This window comes from Pseudorca crassidens, chromosome 17 (assembly GCF_039906515.1).
Source record: "Pseudorca crassidens isolate mPseCra1 chromosome 17, mPseCra1.hap1, whole genome shotgun sequence".
Taxonomy (NCBI): Eukaryota; Metazoa; Chordata; class Mammalia; order Artiodactyla; family Delphinidae; genus Pseudorca; species Pseudorca crassidens.
The window spans coordinates 17,009,659-17,030,377 of record NC_090312.1 but is presented as its reverse complement, the minus strand read 5'-3'; the positions used below and the strand labels follow the sequence as shown (position 1 = coordinate 17,030,377).

Genomic DNA, 20,719 nt, shown 5'->3' with positions numbered 1-20,719 from the left:
AAACATAAAAGACTGGCTCCACCTTCCAGTGCTAAGGAGCTTAGGGGTGAGACCAAATGTACAAGCAAAGTCATGTTGAGGGCTCTGAGTGTTAAGAGCGCCAAAAGGATACAAAATAAATGACCTCAGATGGAATTCAGCCTGACAGGTTTTCTGCTTGTAAAAGGTAAGTGTGGAGTGGCATTTTGAAGTAGCAATGGCCCCCAGACTGGCAGAAGGAATGGCATGGACCAATTGTGAAGGGAATTCTGTTGATGAGGAAGTGAGCTTGTCGTTCTAGACAGGGAGAACCTGCTCATGCCACGTCGAGGGAGACGGAAAGGGGGAAATTTCCCCCTACCCCTCTTGAGTTCTTTTGTCTGGTCTAATCATTAAATTGACACATGACCAATTAACAGGAGAAAAAGCCAATTTTATTCATAGGCATGGAGGTTCTGTAGAAACGGGATGCCCTCCCTCAAGTGACCAAAGCAGGCTGTTTATATATCACTTTTTGACAAAGAAGAAACAGTTCTTTGTGAAGATAGAGCAAAACAAAAGGGCTTGTGCTTGGGGTAGCGGACTAATGAAGAAGTAACAAAGTTTGTTTCTATAGCTTTCTTAGCCTTGACTTTCCTAACTCTGGTGAGAAGGATGTTTTCTATCCTCCTGATATAGGGAGGGTACCTTCACATGGGAGATTTATGCCCCACTTTCAGGGGGAAAGTTGGGGATCAGAATGGGTTTTTTAAGTGTCATTTCTTGCCACCGGCTGTTTCTCAAGTAACTTTCATTCAAAGTAATCAATACGTCACTGAGACATATTGTGGGGGTGGTCTGCCCTACATAAAGGGACTCTATCATGTGAAGTTTTGAATGTGACTGAACACGCAGAGGAAGCGCACCTGGGAAACCAGTACCAAACCTCCCTTTGATCTTGGTTATCGTAAAAGCTAGCCTGACTGCAACCACAACAGCCTTCAGATGCCCACCACCCTTTCCAAAACAAGAACCGGTTCGGTGAGGTCACCTGCTGGTCACCCCATTTGCATTTGGTGGTCAGTGCTGATCAGGGTGTAATTCAGCTAAATGAACTTTGCAAATTCCTGCTGATTTTACAGGCAGGAATGGAGGCCGAGACTTTGAGATTTTAAAAATGCATTTCAGAAGTACCATCACATTAGAGCTTCCTTTCGGTCCCTTGGGGTGGCCACCAAGTAAACAGCTTAATTTCCATCCCAGCTGGAGGTACAGAACGCTGCATTCACGCTCACCAACAGATAAATGTCTCCTGTCCCTGGCAGTGCTTAATGGCTTTTAGTAGAGTTAAGGCTGGGAAGAAAGGAACTGACTTCCTCTTATTGGGTAAAACTGAAACCCCGAGGAGACGATTCCATTTCAGGCAGACCCTTTCCTTCTCAGATGACTCATCCATAGCCCAGCCAACTCCCTTTCAGCCCATTCAGGTAAAATGGAAGACAGGGGCCACCCGACCGGGCAGGCGGCGAGGGGGGCTGGTGAGCTGGGTGTTTGGGGTTTGTTAGCTGAGGATTTGCATTTCTAATAAGGGCCACGTCCTGGGAAGCTGCAGCCCAGTGGCTGCGAATGTCTTTTTTTTTTAGTGTATATAATTTTATTTTAATTTAATTTTATTTTTTAATTTTCATTGGGGTATAATTGATTTACAATGTTGTGTTAGTTTCAGGTGTACAGCAAAGTGAATCTGTTCTTCATATACATATATCCACTCTTTTTTAGGTTCTTTTCCCATATAGGCCATTACAGAGTATTGAGGAGAGTTCCCTGTGCTATCCTGTAGGTCCTTATTGTGGCTGCGAGTCTCTTCAGCTCTCTGCGGGTCTCTTTAGCTCTCTAAGCGCTCTGTTTTGCAGGGACCAAGGCAAGAGTCTTCAGCATGAATAAATAGCTGTGGAGAAGGAGGGGAAACGGCGGGATGGGGGAGTACCAGAAGCACTGAGCCTTTAAAATGGTATTGTAGCAAGACTCAGGGCTCCCTGGGGAAGTCCTCGCCAGCCTGTCCCTCACCTGCCCTTCGTCTGTGTAAGAGAAACTTATTAAATGGTGCACTCCAAGATTTTGAGATTTACTGTTATTTCTCCAAAGAGAAGTCAGTAGGCATGTCTATCCCAGCATTATTTATACGGTAGAAAATTAGGAAAAGAAAAACAATGTCCAACAAGAGGTGAATGATAAAATAATTCAACGATTAAATAAATTCATTCTTAAGTAAATAAGTAGTAGAAATCCTTAAGTCAACAGTATGTCTATTAAGTAATGTGATTCTTTTCAATGTTAAATGAAAAATGCAGGATACATGTTGTACATAGAGTTTTTATTTTTTAAAAAACAGACACACAGGGCTTCCCTGGTGGCGCAGTGGTTGAGAGTCCGCCTGCCGATGCAGGGGACACGGGTTCGTGCCCCGGTCCGGGAAGATCCCACATGCCGCGGAGCGGCTGGGCCCGTGAGCCATGGCCGCTGAGCCTGCGCGTCCGGAGCCTGTGCTCCGCAACGGGAAAGGCTACAACAGTGAGAGGCCCGCGTACCACAAAAAAAAAAAAAAAAAAACAGGCACACAGATGGAAACATAGCAAAATGTTAATGCAGTTAATCCTTAGACGTGGAATCAGAGATTACATTTCCTCTTCTATTTCTAGATTTCCGACAATGGAAATTTTTCTTTTTTTTCTGATCGTAGAAGTTAGATGTCAAAGCAGGAAACTATCATATACACTCGTTTCTTTTTTTCTTTGTTTGTTTTCCTTCCTCTTTTAATCTCCTTGCATGAGAACATCAGCTATGCTGTCAGTGGAACCGTCAGTGTTCTGCCCGCCAGATACTGTATTGCTAGCAGGAAACGGAAAGCTGCAGGGGTATAAGGACGAGACCTGATGCTCCTAATTCCCCTCACCCGTCGTCCCCTCCTCCGTGAGTCCATCTAAACACTTCTTGAACTTGTTTATAGTTTCAGCTGCTACAGACTCTCGGGCCCAAGGAGTTCCCTGTGTTTTCCACCCTCGGTGTGAAGTGGCAGAGGCCTGCGCAACGGGTATCCTTAGATGACCTCCTTTAGACTCCAAGGGTCCTCCCTGGTTTTGCATTTCTAGGACTGAGCAAACAAAAGAAGAACGGTGACTAGACATTCACAATTAGCCAAGCACACGAAGAGACAGCATCGATTTTGTAGACTTGTTGAACTTGGTGCTGGAGGAGACCTCAGAAATTGTTTAGGCCAGTGTTTTCCTAAAAGTCCACATAATGGGAGTCAGTATTCCAGAAACCAGTGGACGTTGTACAGTACCCAGGATACAGTGGCACTGGCTGCCTAAAAATATTGTGGTGTGGTAGGGGGTTTGGGGGGTTGTTTTGTTTTCGCTCTGGGCTGGAAGTGGGTGACAATGGTTACTTTGGGGATCTTTTGGTTTGTTTTTTTTTTTGCGGTACGCGGGCCTCTCACTGTTGTGGCCTCTCCCGTTGTGGAGCACAGGCTCCGGACGCGCAGGCTCAGCAGCCATGGCTCACAGGCCCAGCCACTCTGCGACATGTGGGATCCTCCCGGACCGGGGCACAAACCCACGTCCCCTGCATCGGCAGGCGGACTCTCAACCACTGCACCACCAGGGAAGCCCGGTTACTTTGTTTTGATCAGAAACTTCGGCACTTACACAAATGCTTCGCTATTTTGTTAATGGAGAAACTAATTACTGTATGAGAGACAAAATCTTTTAAAATTGGGAGTGAGAGAAGATGGACCTTGCTGGGACTCAGCTAACCTGGGCCCACCTGCGAGGTGGTGAAGGCAGGAATATCCTGGCATGCCTGATGGATGAGAAAATGGACTGGAGAGCAGCTGCCTGACCCCAGCTAAGCAGGCTGGTGCATGGGGGCAGTGGCCGAGAATCCAGGGTGTCTACCCTGAAGGCCTGGGCTGCCTCCAGGACACCCGATCTGCCTATTTAAACCAAGTCCCTGAGTTGTGTTTCCTGTACTGCGAATAATTCAGCAGACTTTGAATTTTTGCTCCAAATGTGATCTTTCTTTCCAGACTTAGTCCTGGGTCTAGAACGTGATTATTGTAATTGCCTTTCTAGATCCTCCCATATTTCCCAGCTGTGGAATACTGACTCGCAGGTTCAGAAGATTCCAGTAGGAAAGTAGGTGGGCTCTGGAATCTGACAGCCTGGGTTCAAATCCTGCCTCCCCCACCCACCAGACCACGATCCCAGGTGTAACTTCTCTGAGTATCAGTTTTCCCAACTGTAAAATGGGAATAACGATAGTATCCGCCGTAAGGGTCATTGCGAGGATTGAACAGCGTAATGAATGAAAAGTGCTTGCCCGGCTCCTGGTGCCCAGGACACACTCAGCAAAGACGAGCTGTCACCCTCAACACCATCATTGTTATTATCAGTTTTCCACGGAGAGACCACAGCCATGACCCAGAGCCAGCTTTGAACCTATTTTGCTTGGCTGGACCAGGGGCATTCACTCTGCTAGCTGTGTTCTTTGCTTTATCCTTCAGGGGAAAATGAGCCACCAGTTCCCTATTCACCTGGTACCCATTTTAAAGGCCCTGAGAACTGACGTGGTATGATCAAGGCCACACTGCTCCTAGGGGCAGTGGGAGAAATGTCCCGTCTCTAGAGCTCTTCACTCTGCAGTGCCCTGTTCCCTCTGGACACCTCCTTGGATCCTCCAGACCGGAAGAGGGAGAAACAGGAGAAACAAATGACCAGATCCTCGGGAGCCCTAGTTTGGATCGCTGTTTCCTGTGCGCCTGCCCCTTGCTTAGTGTCTTCCCTTATTCTGTAGATCTCGGTGCCGCTTCGCGTGGAGCTGATGCTTCCTGTTTCACTTTCCTCCCCTCCTGACTGTGAAGGAACCGCCAACCCCACCTGAGAGCCTTGGTCCCTGGGGTGGATGAGAGACACGCTGGGGGCCTGTAGGAGGGCCAGGAGTCGGCTGATGGCTTCTGGCTGGTTTGAAGCCCTTGTCCCCACTATGCTTGCCCCAGTGGGGCATTACAGGAATTCTCTGAGGCACGGGCCCCCCTGAAAAGGCCCTTCCAGGTCTCTAAGGCCCCTCTGACCAGAAGCCTCCCTACCTGCATCAGCCACTTCCTGAGCGCACCTTTGAGATGTAGACACTCTGGGGCCACAGAGCCGAACGAGCTTTACTTCCTGCCCTCACGGGTGGGGAAAGTCAGGCCCAGACTGTGAGCCTAATGACCGGGGATTCTTGTACCCACAGGGTGTTGGGGGCCGGTGTTCCAGGCAGAGCGGCGCCCGAGCAGAGGCACTGAAGCGTGACCTTGCACTCGGCGTGGAGCTGAGCGCTTCCTCGTTCTCCAGTTGCCTTGAGTGTGTTTCTTCTGCCTCGGCTAGATGGTAAGTGCTTCTAGGCAAGAGGTCATAGTGAGCCCTGCTCCTTCTTCTCTAGCCCCTGTGCTTGTGGGGGTGATGGACAGCTTGGAAACACCTTCGCCTGAGTCATCGGCTGCTGACCTGCTCGGCAGCTTTGTGATGTCAGATTTTATCCCCATTTTACAGATATGGCAACTGAGGCCTTGAGTGGGTGACTTGATGGCTCAGCTACTCAGTGACTGAGGCTAGATTTGCACTCAGGTCTGAGGTCTGACTCCAACTCCTCCCTAGATCTCACCCTCACGGTCAACACTGAGGGAATGCGCGTGGATTCAGTGCTCAGCGCAGAGAGAGATGCTGAGAGGGAGGGAACACGTGAGCGTGAGCTTGTGGGGCTCGGTGGAAAGGGCGCTGGCTCTGGAAGGGAGACCCCTGGCTCCAGTCCCAGCTCTTCCAAGCATGAGCTGCATGGACTTAGAATAGTCACTTCTCTTTGGAGCTCAGTTTCCCTGGATGGAAAATGAGAAGATGGTAGAAGTTTCCATCTCATAATCTATAGAACTATGAGAACTTTGGTCTCCAGTGTGTCTTACATCTCAGCACCCCCAGCTCTGCCAGGCCTGCCCTCCCAGTCCCTTCCCAGGAAGCCCCATCCCTGGGTCTCCCCCAGCCTCTGTGCTCCCCTCTCCCCAACAAACCCAACCTCTAGCTCAGTGGAATCCCCTGAGGAGCCTGTTAAAATGCTGACTCCCAGGCAGCTTCCCAGAACCTGATGACTCTGAGTCCCTGGGAGATGGGCCCAGGGACCTGCCTTTCTCCTCTAAACACTCCCAGGGAATTCTGCTCATCAGCCAGACTTGGCAGTCATTGCTGAGCTCAATAGTTCTCCAGCTTTGGCAGGCGTCAGAGTCACGGGGCGGGGGTGCGAAATGACTGGGCACCACCCCCAGAATTTCTGATTCAGTAGTTCAGAGGGGGGTCCACAAATGCGCACTTCAAACGAATTCCCAGGTGATGCAGGGAACCACGCTTGGAGAACCACTGCCCTAGCTCATTTCCCGAGCCAGCCAGCAAAGGCATCTTTACTCGTGGGCGACGGCCGGGGCGGAGCAGTCCTGTCAGCACATGAACTTTTAACAGAGACCTTCGAAATTATTGAGATATTATAATAACAGCTACCATTTAGTATGATACACGCTACATGCCAGGCCCTGTGCTAGAAGTCTACAGTCCATGTCTCTCATTATCATATAGGGTTTGCAGATTCAAAAACAAAGGATGAGATTAAGTGATCGTCTGAGATTGCACTTGCTACAAATACCACGAGGACTTTCTAGAGGGAAGCTTGGGCTATTTCCTTTACCCCACGAGGCCTGTCTTTGTCTCTGCCTGGAGTGTCAGGAGAGTTTCCAGCCAGGTTCAGAGAGGGGTCACCACCCAGGTTGGGGGTGGGATTTGGGGTTGGAGGAGGCCTTCATTAGTTCCCCACAAATTGTGCCCTGCCGGCGGTGGCCCTTGGTTCACACCCGCGGGACAGCCTGCTTGCTGCGCATCTCGTTTCACCCACTTTGAAGGGACCCCTCGTGTAAGCGGGGACCGTTGCAGCTCTTGAAGGCTGAGCTCCTGGGGTGAAAACGGTGGTCTGCTGCTGGATCCCAGCCTACTGGGGTTCTGCGTGGGTTCTGGCCTGGCCAATGTTCTGTTTGCCTGTAAGCGCCCTGGAATAGTAGAACTGTTGGTACCGGATCCCAGGGAACAGATAGACGTGGAAAAGGTTGAGTCGTGAGTTCAACTCTCCCAGCTGGTGCGTCTTAGTGGGGGAGCTTCTTTCCCTCTAACATGTGAAAATTGGCCTGTTGTTTAATAGGAAGCTCATTGATTTGTGCAAACATATAAAACACAGAGTATATAGGAAATACAAGTGGCCATGAGGGCTTTTTCCACACTTAGCTCTTTAATCTTACCATTCGCCAACACAGACACACACACACACACACAGCACAGATCATGCTTGTGTGTGTGTTGTTTTGTCTTGTTTTCAGTTATTTTTATGTCTGGCAGGGATCTCAAGTTTTTCAAGCCATCCATACCTTTTGGGCGGCATCTCCTACTTCTACCTGTTCTCTTCCCTCTGCAAAGAAAAGGAAGGAAGGGAGAGAGGGAGGGAGGGAGGGAGGGAGGAGGGAATAAACGAAGGAACTGCCCTCAAACACTGATCCATTGGCGTGGCCAGAGCCCCCCACACAGTGGCTTCGGCGTGCTATCCTTTCTGTTTTAAGAGGACAGACACGCATAGGTCCTGCACAAGCTCTGTCCGCACCCTTGAAGGTAGCTTGGTGGAGTCTACTGACATTGGAATTGGCGTCGAAAGTCAATAGCTCTGGTCCAGGATCTTTCACTCAACCATGGCACCTTCCCCCAGCCTCCCATGGCCAGTCTGACTTACCCGTCTCCTTAGGGAGGTGGTGATAGCAAAAGAGATCGTGGGGGCTTCCCTGGTGGCGCAGTGGTTGGGAGTCCGCCTGCCGATGCAGGGGACGCGGGTTCGTGCCCCGGTCCGAGAAGATCCCACGTGCCACGGAGCGGCTGGGCCCGTGAGCCGTGGCCGCTGAGGCTGTGCTCCGCAACGGGAGAGGCCACAGGAGTGAAAGGCCCGCGTACTGCAAAAGAAAAAAAAAAAAGAGATCATGGATCTGAGAGCATCCCTCCAGTCTGAAAGCTGGATGAAATTCTAGGAATCTAGATGTTTTGCTTTACTGATGAGAAACCCGAGGCCCAGAGGGAGGAGGTAACTTGCATGAAGTTGCACAGCGAGTTTTGGGGCACTAGAGAACTGACAGCAGAAGGAGGGTATTGCCCTGGTGGTCCTGTTGCTATTTCCATGTGGGTGATTGTTTGGCAAACAGTGAGTGAAGTGACAGGAGAACTTCTCTGGGAATCTCTCTGGCCAGAGCGCCTTCTCTGCCTCTCTGTCTGTCTCTCAGACACACACAGACACATGCATGCACACACACATTTCTTGGTGTAAATAACAAAAAGGCAGTGACTACCCTTCACAGGAGAGACTTATACTCTTTTTCACTGATTATGGGGAAACCTGTTGGGCATCGTCTAACTTTGCAAGATAGAACGAAAGTCTCGGAGGAGTGAAGCTTGAAGTTAAGGAGAATCTACTGCCCCAAATCCCTTGCATCCATAGGGCTTGGTGGCCTTGTACTTGCCTAAACCCCCATCTCCCAATTATCCCTCTTCCCCTTTCACAGATAGACACATTCCTGGTTCTCCTGCCTGCAACACACATAGGGTAGAACAAAAGAACATGGGCTATTAAAATAGAGGATTGGATATTTCTCATTAGCGGTGTGCCCTTAGGTAAGTTACTTAACCTCTCTGAGCTTCACCTTCCTCGTCTGGACAATTATAACACCTCTTAATGTTGCTGTCAGGATTAACAAAGGTAAAGCATTAAAAGTGTTTAATACAGGGACTGGTACAAAGTAGGGGCTTAATAAACATTATCTGCTGCTACTGAAAATGTTGGAGAGATGTTGAAGATCACATTCTTGCATCATTTTCGTGAGAGAATGAACTGGTTCATCATTTAAATGAGATCTCTCTCTAGGCCTCTGGCAATCTGACTGCATAGTTAAAACTTTGATTTTCTGCCCTGGGAAGAACAAATATTGTCGAGGTTTTAAGCACACCGTAGCTGGGCTGTTATCTTTGGAATACCAAGATGCTGGCATGGTAGTTTTCAGTACTACCTTGTGCATATAAATATCCTTATATCTGAAAAGGATATAAAATTGCAAACAATGAAAGATATTAATGAACTGGAAACCATGAAAACAGGAGTCAAAACACAAAAGCCCAATTATAATGGAATAGAGGTTACACTGTACAGCATTTTCTGGCTTACAGAGCAGTTTTAGGTATTCCCCACTCCTAGTGGCCTCACAACCGTCCTGGAAGGTAAGTATGATTCTGCCCATTCCTCGGGGGAGAGAAGACAGTTTCACGCTGATGCTGAGTGGGAAAGACAGTCAGGAACCGCATCCCACTGGGCCTTGTAGGATTTGGTAAAGAAATTTGGATTGCTCTGAGTTCAGTGTGCTTAAGCAGGAAAGTACTGCAATATTATGTACATTTTTAGAAGATCTCTTGGTAGAGAAGGGAGAGAGCAAAAGTGGAACCAAGGAGGCCACTTGGGAGGTGGCTTTGGACGTTCAGGCAAGAAATGATAACAGCGCTCACGGAGATAAAGAGAAGGTGGGTCAGAGAGTGGAGGTCACAAGATGGCCTTAGGGTGGGTTGGCCGTGGATGTTGATGAAGAGGGAGAACCAAGGATGGCTTCCAGCTTCCCAGTGGGTCGATGGGCGGTTGACGGTGGGGACGTCTGCGGAGGAACAGGTTTCAGAGGTGGGGGGGGAGGGGCGAATCAGGGGCTCTACTTGCATTTGTTTTTGGAAGGAGGGTATCTTATTCCAAACACTGGGCCTTCTGATGGCAGAGAGCAGGTCGTATTCACTTGCTCCTGGGCATTGAATAAATGCTTTATGTGAGCTGGGTGCACTCAGGTCCACCCCCGGGCAGCTGGTCTGTGAAAAATGCCGCCAATGGCAAGGTGCTGTGTTCCTTCAGCCGCCAAGGAACCAGAAAGCCATTAATGACCTCTTCTGAGAACGTTGTGGCCCGTACAAGAAACAAACAAAAACCCCCATGTCCTGCCTTCTCGTGTTTCAGGCTTTGGGTAACTTTCTCTTTTGCCAGTCTCCACGGGATCTTTCCTCTGCTAATGTTTGAAAGTGATGCTTTTTTTTTTTAATGTTGTACTCAGGCCTTAAATAACCTTTACCCTGAGGTAGACGAAGCCTAGTAAAATGCTAATAACATCGACAATAATAATGAGCTTTGGTGGAGTGTCATTTAATTAAAAGACCTCTTTTATATGCATTATTTGATTTTAGCCTTCCACAATCTCTGAGGTGAGATAAACAGTATGTTAAGCTCTGAGAGCCGGAGGCCTACAGTAGCCAAGAGCGTGTAAAAGTGACGTAACTATGGCATGGCTAGATTAAGAGTTGAGGTCCTTGGAACGGGGCTGGCCGGTGAACAGTAGCTATTGTTGTTTGTATGGTTAGTTTCTAGATAGAGAAACTGAGGCACAGTGAAACTGCGTCGTACACTCTCAGCAGTGGAATCAACTCCGAGCTGTGTAGGATGCGCGGTATTTCTGGATGCCACGCTCAGAAGGGATCCAAAGTGAGCCGGGAAGGCTGCTGCCGGGCCTGGATCCCTTTGAAATTCTCCTCCCCCATCTCCCCCTTCTCTCCCTTGCAAGTCCCCATCCCCTGTGAGGTAGGGTGAACACACCATCCAGGACCGCTCGGAGCCTGTCCCCTCCCTGTCTCCTGTCCCAGTGCCCCCTGCCGCTCATCACGCGGGCCTCTCACTGTTGTGACCTCTCCCGTTGCGGAGCACAGGCTCCAGACGCACAGGCTCAGTGGCCATGGCTCACGGGCCCAGCCGCTCCGCGGCATGTGGTATCTTCCCAGACCGGGGCACGAACCCGCGTCGCCTGCATCGGCAGGCGGACTCTCAACCACTGCGCCACCAGGGAAGCCCGGCCACATTCTTTGAAGTGGGGTTCAGACCCCGCCTCCACCTCCTCCTTCCCTGACCCCCGCCCTCACAGCACCCTTCTCCAGCCATCCCGGGCCCCACCCCTGCCATCGCAGGTGACTCCGCAGGTGTGAGTCTTGGCTCCCGCATTGGGTAGAGGGAGACAGAGGCCTTGCCCTGTACCTTGTGACTCTCCAGCTGCCATGTGCCTGGCCAGGGCCACGCCCAGAGCAGGTGCCATGACATTATACAACTGACTTTTAGAAAACAATAAAAATAATCATGCCCAGCGCCCACCTATGCAAAGGGGTGGTGCGTTCACCCAGGTCGCCCCTTTGGGAAGTTTACCCCTATTCCCAAGGTGGCGCCCTGGCTCGGAACCTCCGAGACCCCCAAGAACATTCAAGAACGTCCCCCAGCACCGCACTGTTCTCCTCGGTGTTGGCAGATCTCTGCCCTTTGCGGGTGGCTTCACGGCTCACATCTGTGGAACCAGGACTGACGCCCTTTACAAATACAGTTGTCGGGGAAGCGTGGTCTGAATCAGGGGCGATTAAACGATAATGCGCCCAGTTTTACGCGTTGCCTTGTAACCTGACTCTGAAGACAGCTCCAGAGGAGGGCTTCCACACGTGTCTTGGGCATCGTGGAGATGAACGTGCAGGCTCTGCCACGGGGACCTCGTTGAGACAGTGGTTCGCTTTGGGCAGGGTCAGTTCTGTGACTGTGTTTAAAATGTGTCCTCAAAGAGGAATGAACGAGCGAGTGTGCGTTTGATCGGAAGAACACGTGTGTTGTTGTGCTTGTGTACGTGCGCGCCTCAGGGGAGAGAGCAGGGGCCCGCTGAGCCCCCTGGGCCCCCAGAGGCCAGCCAGCCCTGGGGGAGACAGCCCTGTGGTTTTTTTGTTTTTTTGTTTTTGGTTTTTTTTACATCTTTATTGGAGTATAATTGCTTTACAATGGTGTGCTAGTTTCTGCTTTATAACAAAGTGAATCAGCTATACATATACTTATGTTCCCATATCCCCTCCCTCTTGCGTCTCCCTCCCTCCCACCCTCCCTATCCCACCCCTCTAGGTGGTCACAGAGCACCGGGCTCATCTCCCTGTGCTATGCGGCAGCCATTGCACTCATGCCTTTGCCACTTGCCTCCCTTTCCCCCAGCCCCCAAATTTGTTCCAGCCCGCTGGCTCCCTCCAGCGACCTGAACGTAATGATTGTATTCTTCATAAATAGAACACCTCCCCCTGCCCCCGATTCCCACCCCAACCCCGAAACTAACTACCCTCCTCTCATTAGGTGCTCTAAGGACGCGGTTCTGTGTGGGAAGAGGCCTGGGCCCTCTTCACAGGCCCTGTTTGTTGCAGGTCCCACTGTCTATCTCTCTTAAAATGATGAAGCTTTGACAAGGCAGGAGGCGCGGGGGCGGGGGGAGCGGAAAGGGAGGGAGGATGTTTTCCCTGGATTCCCAATATTTGGGTTTTGTCCGGTAAAATATTTTCCTGGGCATCAGTGGGAGAGGAAATGGACAATCACTGTTTCTTCAGAGACTGATTTTAGCTGCTGGCAGAGGTTCAGGGGCAGCCGGTGTGCCCTGCCCCAGCAGCCCTCCCTTCTCAGTCCTCGTGTCCCTGGTAGGGAGGTAGCCGAGAGGTTTTCAGTGTCAGTATCACAGAAAGAGGAGGCAGTTTTGAAATCCAGATCATATGCCGTTCCTGAGTGACTGCTGTGAATCCTGGTGCCACTGAAATCTGTTGACTGAGGCCGCCAGCCCGCCAGGGTGTCTCTGGGGTCACTTGTACATGGACCCAGCAGCTGTAAACTGGAATCACCAGATTGGACGGGATTCCCGGCAAAGCCCTGGATGCACGGGGTGGCTGCCAAGAAGCATTAGAGGGTCTGGACAAGAGCCTTTCTGGATTTTTCAAAGTGGAGAGGTGGGGATCGAGAGTGGGAAAGGCATCTGGCCTCCCTGCTAGAGACTCAGGGGAGCCTGGTACTGCCTTTCACCAGCTGTGTTCCTCGGTGTGGCCTTGAGGCTCTGACCTCCATTTCCTCCTTGGAGACACAGGGTGAACAATACTCACCTACCGAGTGAGCCGCTCTGGAGGCAAACGCTGCCAGCTGGGCTACTTGCTTGCTGTGTGACTTTGAGCAAGTTACGTTAATATCTCTGTGCCTGGTTTTCCTTGTTATGTTGGTTTCCTGTGATTGCTATAACAGAGGACCACAAACGTGATGACTTAAAACAACAAAAATTTGATCTCTCACAGTGCTGGAGGCCAGAAGTGCAAAAATCAAGAGTGAGCAGGACGCGGCTCTCTCCAAAGGCTAGGAGAAAACCCTTCCTTGCTTCTTCCAGCTTCTAGAAGTTGTTGGTATTCCTTGTGGCTGCATCGCTCCCAACCCCACCTCTGCCTTCACGTCACCTTCTCTTCTGTCTGTGGATTTCTTCTCCTGGTGTTTCTTATTAGGACACTTGCCATTGAATCCAGGGCCCATTTGGATAAGCCAGGGTGATCTCATCTTGAGATCCTTTACTTAGTTACACCTAGGAAGACTCTTTTCAAATAAGGTCACATTCGCAGATTCTGGGGACTAGGACATAGACATATCATTTGTGGGGGAGGGGGCACAATTCAACCCACTACACTGGTTTATTAAATGAGGATGATAATGGAGATCCCGTTATGGAGACTACACAAGTTTATACGTCTAAAGTCCTTTGAGCCGTGCCTATCACACAGCAAACACTCAGTGTTTGCTTTTGTCATAATCCTCAGCAAGCCATCATTTCATAATCACCATCATCATCACCACCATCACCATCGCCACCACCATCACCGCCATCACCATCACCATCACCACCATTACCATCACCACCACTGTCACAACTGCCACCATCACCATCACCACCATCACCATCACCACCATCACCATCATCACCACCCCCATCACCACCATCACCATCATCACCATTACCATTATCACCACCATCACCATCATCATCGCCACCATTACCACCACCACCACTGTCACAACTGTCACCATCACCATCATCACCACCATCACCATCATCACCACCATTACCATCACCACCACCATCACTGCTGTCACCATCATCACCACCACCATCACCATCACCATCACCATCACCATCATCCCTAACACTTGTGAAGAGGCTTCCCAAACTGAACACGTCTAAAACTAACTCTTGACTCATTCTTCAACCTCTCAGTAGTTACCTCTGTGTACTCCATCCTTTAAATAATCCTGGTTTCCTCTTTTTCTCTCACACCTCATTCCATCTATAAGTCCTGTCTATTCTGCCTTCAAAATATATCCCCAGTATGACCACCATCTTTCAGTATCACCACGTTGCACCCCTCCAGGGGACGCCCTTCCCATTTTGGTGGCTGTGAGGGGCACCTCTGGAGTCTTATATTCAGCACCGTGGTGCTGCTTCCTGCCACCTCCACCCCCGTCCCCCGGTTCAAGCCCCATCGTCTCTCACGTAGGTCACTGCAGTCACCGGTGGCTGTCCTCTCAGCTCGTCCCTTAGCTGCCGCCCCTCCCTCACTTCATGCACACACCCCCAACCGTCTCCTCTCCTCAAAACACAGGTCAGATTGTCACTCGCCTGCTCCAAACCCTCCAATGGTTCCCCCGTCTCACTCAGAGCAGAAGCCAAAGGCCTTATGGTAACCCCCAGGCCCACGTGATCACCTTCCTCTCTGCCACCAGCCTTGAACAAAACACCCCCCCACACACACACACACTTGCATTTGTGCTTGCTACTTTCTAAGCCTAGAACACTCTTTTCCCAGCTATCTTTGTGGTTTTCTGCCTCATTTCATTCAGTCTGTGCTTAAAAGACACGCTGTCACGGAGGCCTTCCCTGCCCACCGCAGGGTCATAGCTCAGCCGGCATCCCCACAGATCTCCATCCTCTCGACCTGTCTTTTTCAAAGCACAGCTTGCTACCTGGCGCCGGATGTTTATGCGCTTGTGGCATTGCGTGCTTTCCCCGTCACACTCGAGTCTGTGACGGGAGAAACTGTGTTTCGATGGCTGCTGGGTCCTCAGCCCCAAGCACGTGTTAAGCACATGAGAAGCGCTTTCTGGACAAGGGGATGATTACGAGCCGGGCTCTGGCTCTGCGCACATCCTCCTGGTCTCCCAACAACCAGTGATGTCAGTGTTGTCACCCCCTTATTTTGTCCGGGGCACAGAGACAGTAAATGAATGTCCTGGGCTACCCGACGAGGGAAAGGCAGCAGCAGGATCTGAACCAGCTCGTCGCCTGCCAGAACCCACTTTCCGAATCACCATCTGTCACGAGACAGAAACGAGAGACTGGTGACAGACCTTTGGAAACGGAAACGCACGACATGAATGTACCAGGACGACAATAGCCGAGCCCAGCACGCCTAAGCTGATTGCTCCCAATTTGCTCTGGGTCTCCTTCCTGTTTAATTCTTTAAATTGTGAGAGCTCTTTCTGCTGCCTCCCCTGATGGTACAACGTGAGGGGGTAAGAAGGGTGTCCATGAGGCACTATTGCTCTATTCAGTTACTATCAGACTTCAGTGGCCCGGAATGTTCTGGAAATGGGGCATGCAGGCTGCGTGAATGTGCCCTTTATTCCAAAAACAGGTCAGTCCATTTTCTGCCTTTAGTAAACATGGTGTGTTGATAAGAATCAAATATTTCAGTGTGGGACCATGCAAAGATGTACTCTCAGCTCTACCGAGATAACCTGTGCCCTTAAATAGTAATAGTACCCCTTATTCCCTGAGTCTTACCAGGTGTTAGAGACATTCCAAGTGCTTTATGCATATTAACTCATTTAGCTCCCCAACCAATCATGGGAACAAGTCCTCTTATTAACTCCAGTAATCCTAGTCACAGAAACACAAAGATGTTGAATAACTTGACCAAAATCATACAGCTCATGATCGGCAGAGCCGGGATGGGAACGCGGGCCGTATGTCTCCTGAGGATGGGTTTTAACCAGCTCTCTTTTGTGACTCTCAGCTTCATCTGTAAATTGTGGGGAATGCATTCAATCATATTTTCAGCTTGAAAAAACTATGCTTGTAAGGCTGAGAACTTGGTAGTACTTTTGAGTCATTGGTATGAGTGCAAGAAGTATAGGTGACTGGGATGCAGCGGGATTAAGGCTATCACAGGAAGGTCCACGATCCAGGCTCCGTTTCCATCAGGTTCTCTCTTGTGTCTTGCTGTCCTGTCATTTGCTACTTTTCTTGCCTTGATTGTTTGCAGAAATAAGAGCCCACAGGTGCTCGTCTACCCCCAGACATCTTTCCTCTCTGTGTGATAAAAAATATATCTATGAAACCCATATGGTCCTCTGGTGTTGATTAACTTTAAAAGCACTCTCACATCTCTGTTCTCACTTGATTCACGTAGAGACCCTGTGTGGACAGGCAGGGAGAGTCCCATTTTACAGACGAGGAAATAGAGGTGGAGAAGGCTGATCTTAAGGTTGCATTTATCTCCTCCTGTCTCCTATGAGTATTTCCTGGGTCCTTCCTCAGGGTTTTTCTTACTTTACTGTAATAATCTTAGCAAACAGAGTCTTCGATTGCTCCCAGCCACCTCCTACACTGTTGTCACCACTAGATTAGTAATAAATTCCTGTCAGAACGGTGGCCATCTTTTACTGAGTACCTTTGATGTGCCAGGAACTGTGCTAGGGGCTTTTCACGTTTTACGTCCTTCTAATCCCCACAATACCCCTTTGAGATATATAGCATTATGACTCCCATTTCACAGATGAGGTGCCTGAGACCACACAGCCCCAGGGCGACACGTGCATATAGTCACACAACGAGGAGGTGGTAAACCCAGGTTCTGCACACGTTGACACAGATTGTCCGGTGACCCCTCCCTGGTTGAAGCCTACCGGGACTGCTGGTCATGACTCCTGGACAGGACAATGTCCAAACTCCTTGTCGTGGTGTGCAGGGCCTCCCTGTGCCCACGGCACCTACCCTCCCGCCCACGTCCTAGCCCCTCCACCTTCACTCTCAGCCACACTCAACTACCAGCTGCTCCCTGCTCAGGCCATGCCCTTGCTCTGGACCGCGCCTCTCTGCTGCCCTCCTTGGAAGGCACACTCCTTCCCCTTCTGGCTGGTGATTTCCCATCCATCCTCCACGCACCAGGCCAAAGCCACCTTCTCTATGCAGCCTCCTCTGACCCACCATCTCCCATGCCCTTCTCCCTGCCCAGCGTCACTCTGCCCCAGGGCACCCTGAACCACACCCCATTGCGGCACAGCTCACCCGGTGTCACTAGCACCTAACATAGCCCTCAGATAGAGGGACAAAGGACAGCGGGGAGCAGTGTGGCTTGTGGAAGCACCGGACGATGTGTGCCCCGCCTAAGAGCATTCTGCTTCCTTGTGGGTTTTTTTAAACACACGCCAGCCCAACAAAACAACTTTGTGGCTGGTGTGTGAACCATGGGCCACCAGTCTGAGACTCTTGGGAGCTCCTCGGGATTCGTGTGCTTCTCTCCATTGTCACTACTTAAATGAGGGAGGGAGGGAAGGAGGGGAGGAAAGAAGGAAGAATTTACCTTCCTAGACCTGGCAATTTGGCTTCCGTAAAACATGGTGTATTAATTAGTCTGCTCAAGCTGCCATAACAAAATACCATAGATTGGGTGGCTTAAACGGCAGAAATTTGTTTTCTTACAGTTTCTGGAGGCTGGAAGTCCAAGGTCAAGGTTCCAGCCAATTCTGTTTCTGGTGATGACTCTCTTCCTCACTTGCAAATGGCCACGTTCTTGCTGTGTCCTCACATGGCCTTTCCTTGGTGTGTGCACTCGGAGAGAACAAGCTCTCTGCTGTCTCTTCTTACAAGGACACTAATTATATGGGGTCAGGGCCCCATTGTTATGACCTCATTTAACCTCCCTTAGAGGTCCCACCTCCAAATACAGTCACACTGGGGGTAAGGCTCCAACATACAAATTTGGGGAGTGGAGGACGAACATTCAGTCCATAACACATGGCATTCCAGATCATTCAATCCACAAGTCTTTCCTGTGTCCTCACTATGGGGATTCTGAAAACATTGAAGGCAAACAGCAGAGTCCAGTGGTCAAAAGCACGAGCTTTATATCAGGCAAATTCAAGTTTGATACTTAGCTCTACCGCTTACTGACCAGGTGACCTTAGACAACCTACCCAACTTCTCTGAGCCTTGCACTCCTCACACCAACCACCCAGGGTTTGTATGGGGGTTAAGCAAGATCCAGGCACACCCACCACGCCCAGCAGCGTTCATGACCGCCCTGGAGAGACAGTTACTGAGCACATCCTCCATGCCAGGCTCTCTGCTGGGTGCTGGGGAGCCGGTGGTGAGTAGGACAGAGCAGATCCCTTGTTCTCATTCTTCCTTGAAGAGCCGGATAATAAACAAGGAATTATGTGATCAGGTAGCAGACATGTCCGTCACTTGAGAATGGGACACGGGCCGTAAGGAAGGAAAAAGCAGCAGGGGAGGAAAGGCCTCACTGGGGAGGTGACTTTGACAAGAAGCTGAGGGCCATTCAAAGACTTGGGCAGAGTATTCCAGGCGGGGGAGTAGCAATCACGAAGGCCTGAAGGTGGGCATGCTCAGTGCCCACGGTATTCATTCCGATAGCTGTGGTCCTATTGCACGTGGTCCCACCCTCAGAGGCCACCACCCTGGGGGGACACAGGACCTCTCCCCAGCCCTCCAGGGAGCAGGGCCTAGACGAACCCGGCTTTCAGAGGGGAGCAGCGCCTTGAGGGCTGGAGTGCTGGGAAATGGACAGCAGCGGAGGAAGAGGATGTGGCGTTTGGGGGGGGGGTGAGAAACGAGCATCCCGGGGGAGAGGGGAGTTTGGTCGAAGAGCCTGGTGTCTGAGGGACCCTGGGAGACTGCCCAGGCCTGAGCCGATTCTGAGAGCAATGCCAAGCCGGGAGCCCAAGGCACCACGTGGATGACCTCAGCGTGATCTGATAAGGGCAGCAGCCCTCACTGTCACGGCGGGGTGGGCGGGTTTCCCCACTCAAGAGGCAGGGCCCCGGGCAGAAATCCAGCACTGTGAGTCACAACCAGATGTACGTCTTGTCAGGGAGAGAGACATGGCCGCGGAGAACTGGTCATGGTTTCCTGGAAGCTTCCTCAGTGTGGGGCAGGGGCACTCTGAGGATAGGTGCCAGCCAGGGCAGAGAGAGGAGACCGTGCTGGGGGGCTGGGCCAGGGCTGCACTCTCGGGACCGTGGCCGAGCTTTCTGGGGCCACTGGGGGCCAGAGGACTAGATGAGGTCTGAGCCTGGTGCCCGTGGACCAGCTGAGGCACGTCTCCCCTTCCACAATGTGTCTGGAGTTTCCTGGACTTCTGACACAGGTCGGCATGCCCCTAGAGGTGTGGATGTGGGAAGCGCAGCTAGACTGGGAGATGGGACCCCTGCAACCTCATCCCACAAACTTGGATTCAAATCCAAGGACTTGCACAAGCCCAGCTTCTCCAGCCCTTGGTTCTCTCATCTACAAATGGATGGGATAAATTGGGAGCTCTCCAAGGTTCCGCCCAGCTGGACTATTCAGGCAGTTCCTTCATGTTCCTCCCTGTAGGTGGGAGAAACTGAGGCCCAAGAGCAAGAGACCTGATCTGAGCCCGCCCAGATCAGGTGGGACTGGAGCTCTAGCTTCAGCCAGAGCTGCACTCCTCCCCGCCTTGCTCCAGTGTCCTGCCTTCTCTCCCCGATCTTCTCCTTCCTGGATGCCTCTTTCCCTCCTTCCCCTCTGCCTGTGCCCCTCACCTGCCAGACATGGAGATTCAGCCTTTCCTGGGGTGGGTGGGTCCCAAGTCAGAACCAAGATGAGAACTCCCAGGGCCATCAGCCATCTGTCTGTACTCACCGGGATAAGTGAGCAGGACCTCCTCCAGCCAGCTTCTGTCTGAATGCTCCACATCCTTCGATCCAACTCAAATGACACCTCCACCAGGAAGCCTTCCAGATCACCCCAGCCAGAGCCATCACCTAAGCAAGGCTTCCCCATGCATCCCACTTTATAATCTTGCTGGTGCCATTTTTACTTACTTGTATTGTAATTATTTGTGCATACATCATAGCTCCTCTACACAATTCCAAACTCAAATTGCCTCCATCTTGCCCATGCCTATCACCAGCCTCCTCTTTGACATCTGTTGCGGTGTTCGTATTCTAAGTGTTGGGTAGATATTTGCGGAATAAATGGAGTTTTCTTTCTTCGATGTGAAAGGATTCTTTCCTTTCAGAATGAATGGTCAGATGTGTAAGAGCGTCTGTTCTAGAGCTGCACTGGGTGGAATCTTAGCTCCACCATCTACACACGGTGGGGACCTTGGACAAATTACTGACACTTGTGCCTCAGTTTCCTCACTGATAAAATAAGGATAAGTCATAACCCCCTACCTCACAGGGTGGCTGTGAAGACTCAGTGAGTCATGTTTGTCGAGCGCTTGACGTCGTGCCCAGCATAGACTTGATTTAATAAGTGAAGTTGTCTGGCAATCCAATATGCAAATTTTTATTTGATTGTTTGAAAAAATATTACACCGCCTTACAGAATTCGCGCTTGGCTTTAGGTAGGTGCCAGATCCTTTCCAGTCCTTGCATTCACAGAACCTGCACTGGGTATTCACTGCCATCCGCAGAGCCTCCCCAGCTACGCTGGCTCGGATCA

General features: G+C 50.8%; 1 protein-coding gene across 5 annotated transcripts in view; it reads left to right on the top strand.

Moving 5' to 3' along the window:
* Nucleotides 1-20,719, top strand: part of ZHX2 (zinc fingers and homeoboxes 2) — a 173,437-nt gene that overhangs the window by 46,610 nt on the left and 106,108 nt on the right. For 3 of the 5 annotated variants that reach the window (XM_067711372.1, XM_067711367.1, XM_067711370.1), the window contains exon 2: nucleotides 5,251-5,387. The exons of 1 other annotated variant lie outside the window; for it this stretch is intronic. The gene's annotated coding sequence lies outside the window, so the exon portion shown is untranslated. Of the gene's footprint in view, nucleotides 1-5,250; nucleotides 5,409-20,719 lie in introns of all 5 variants that reach the window. One more of the 5 variants, XM_067711369.1, reaches the window with a different exon arrangement.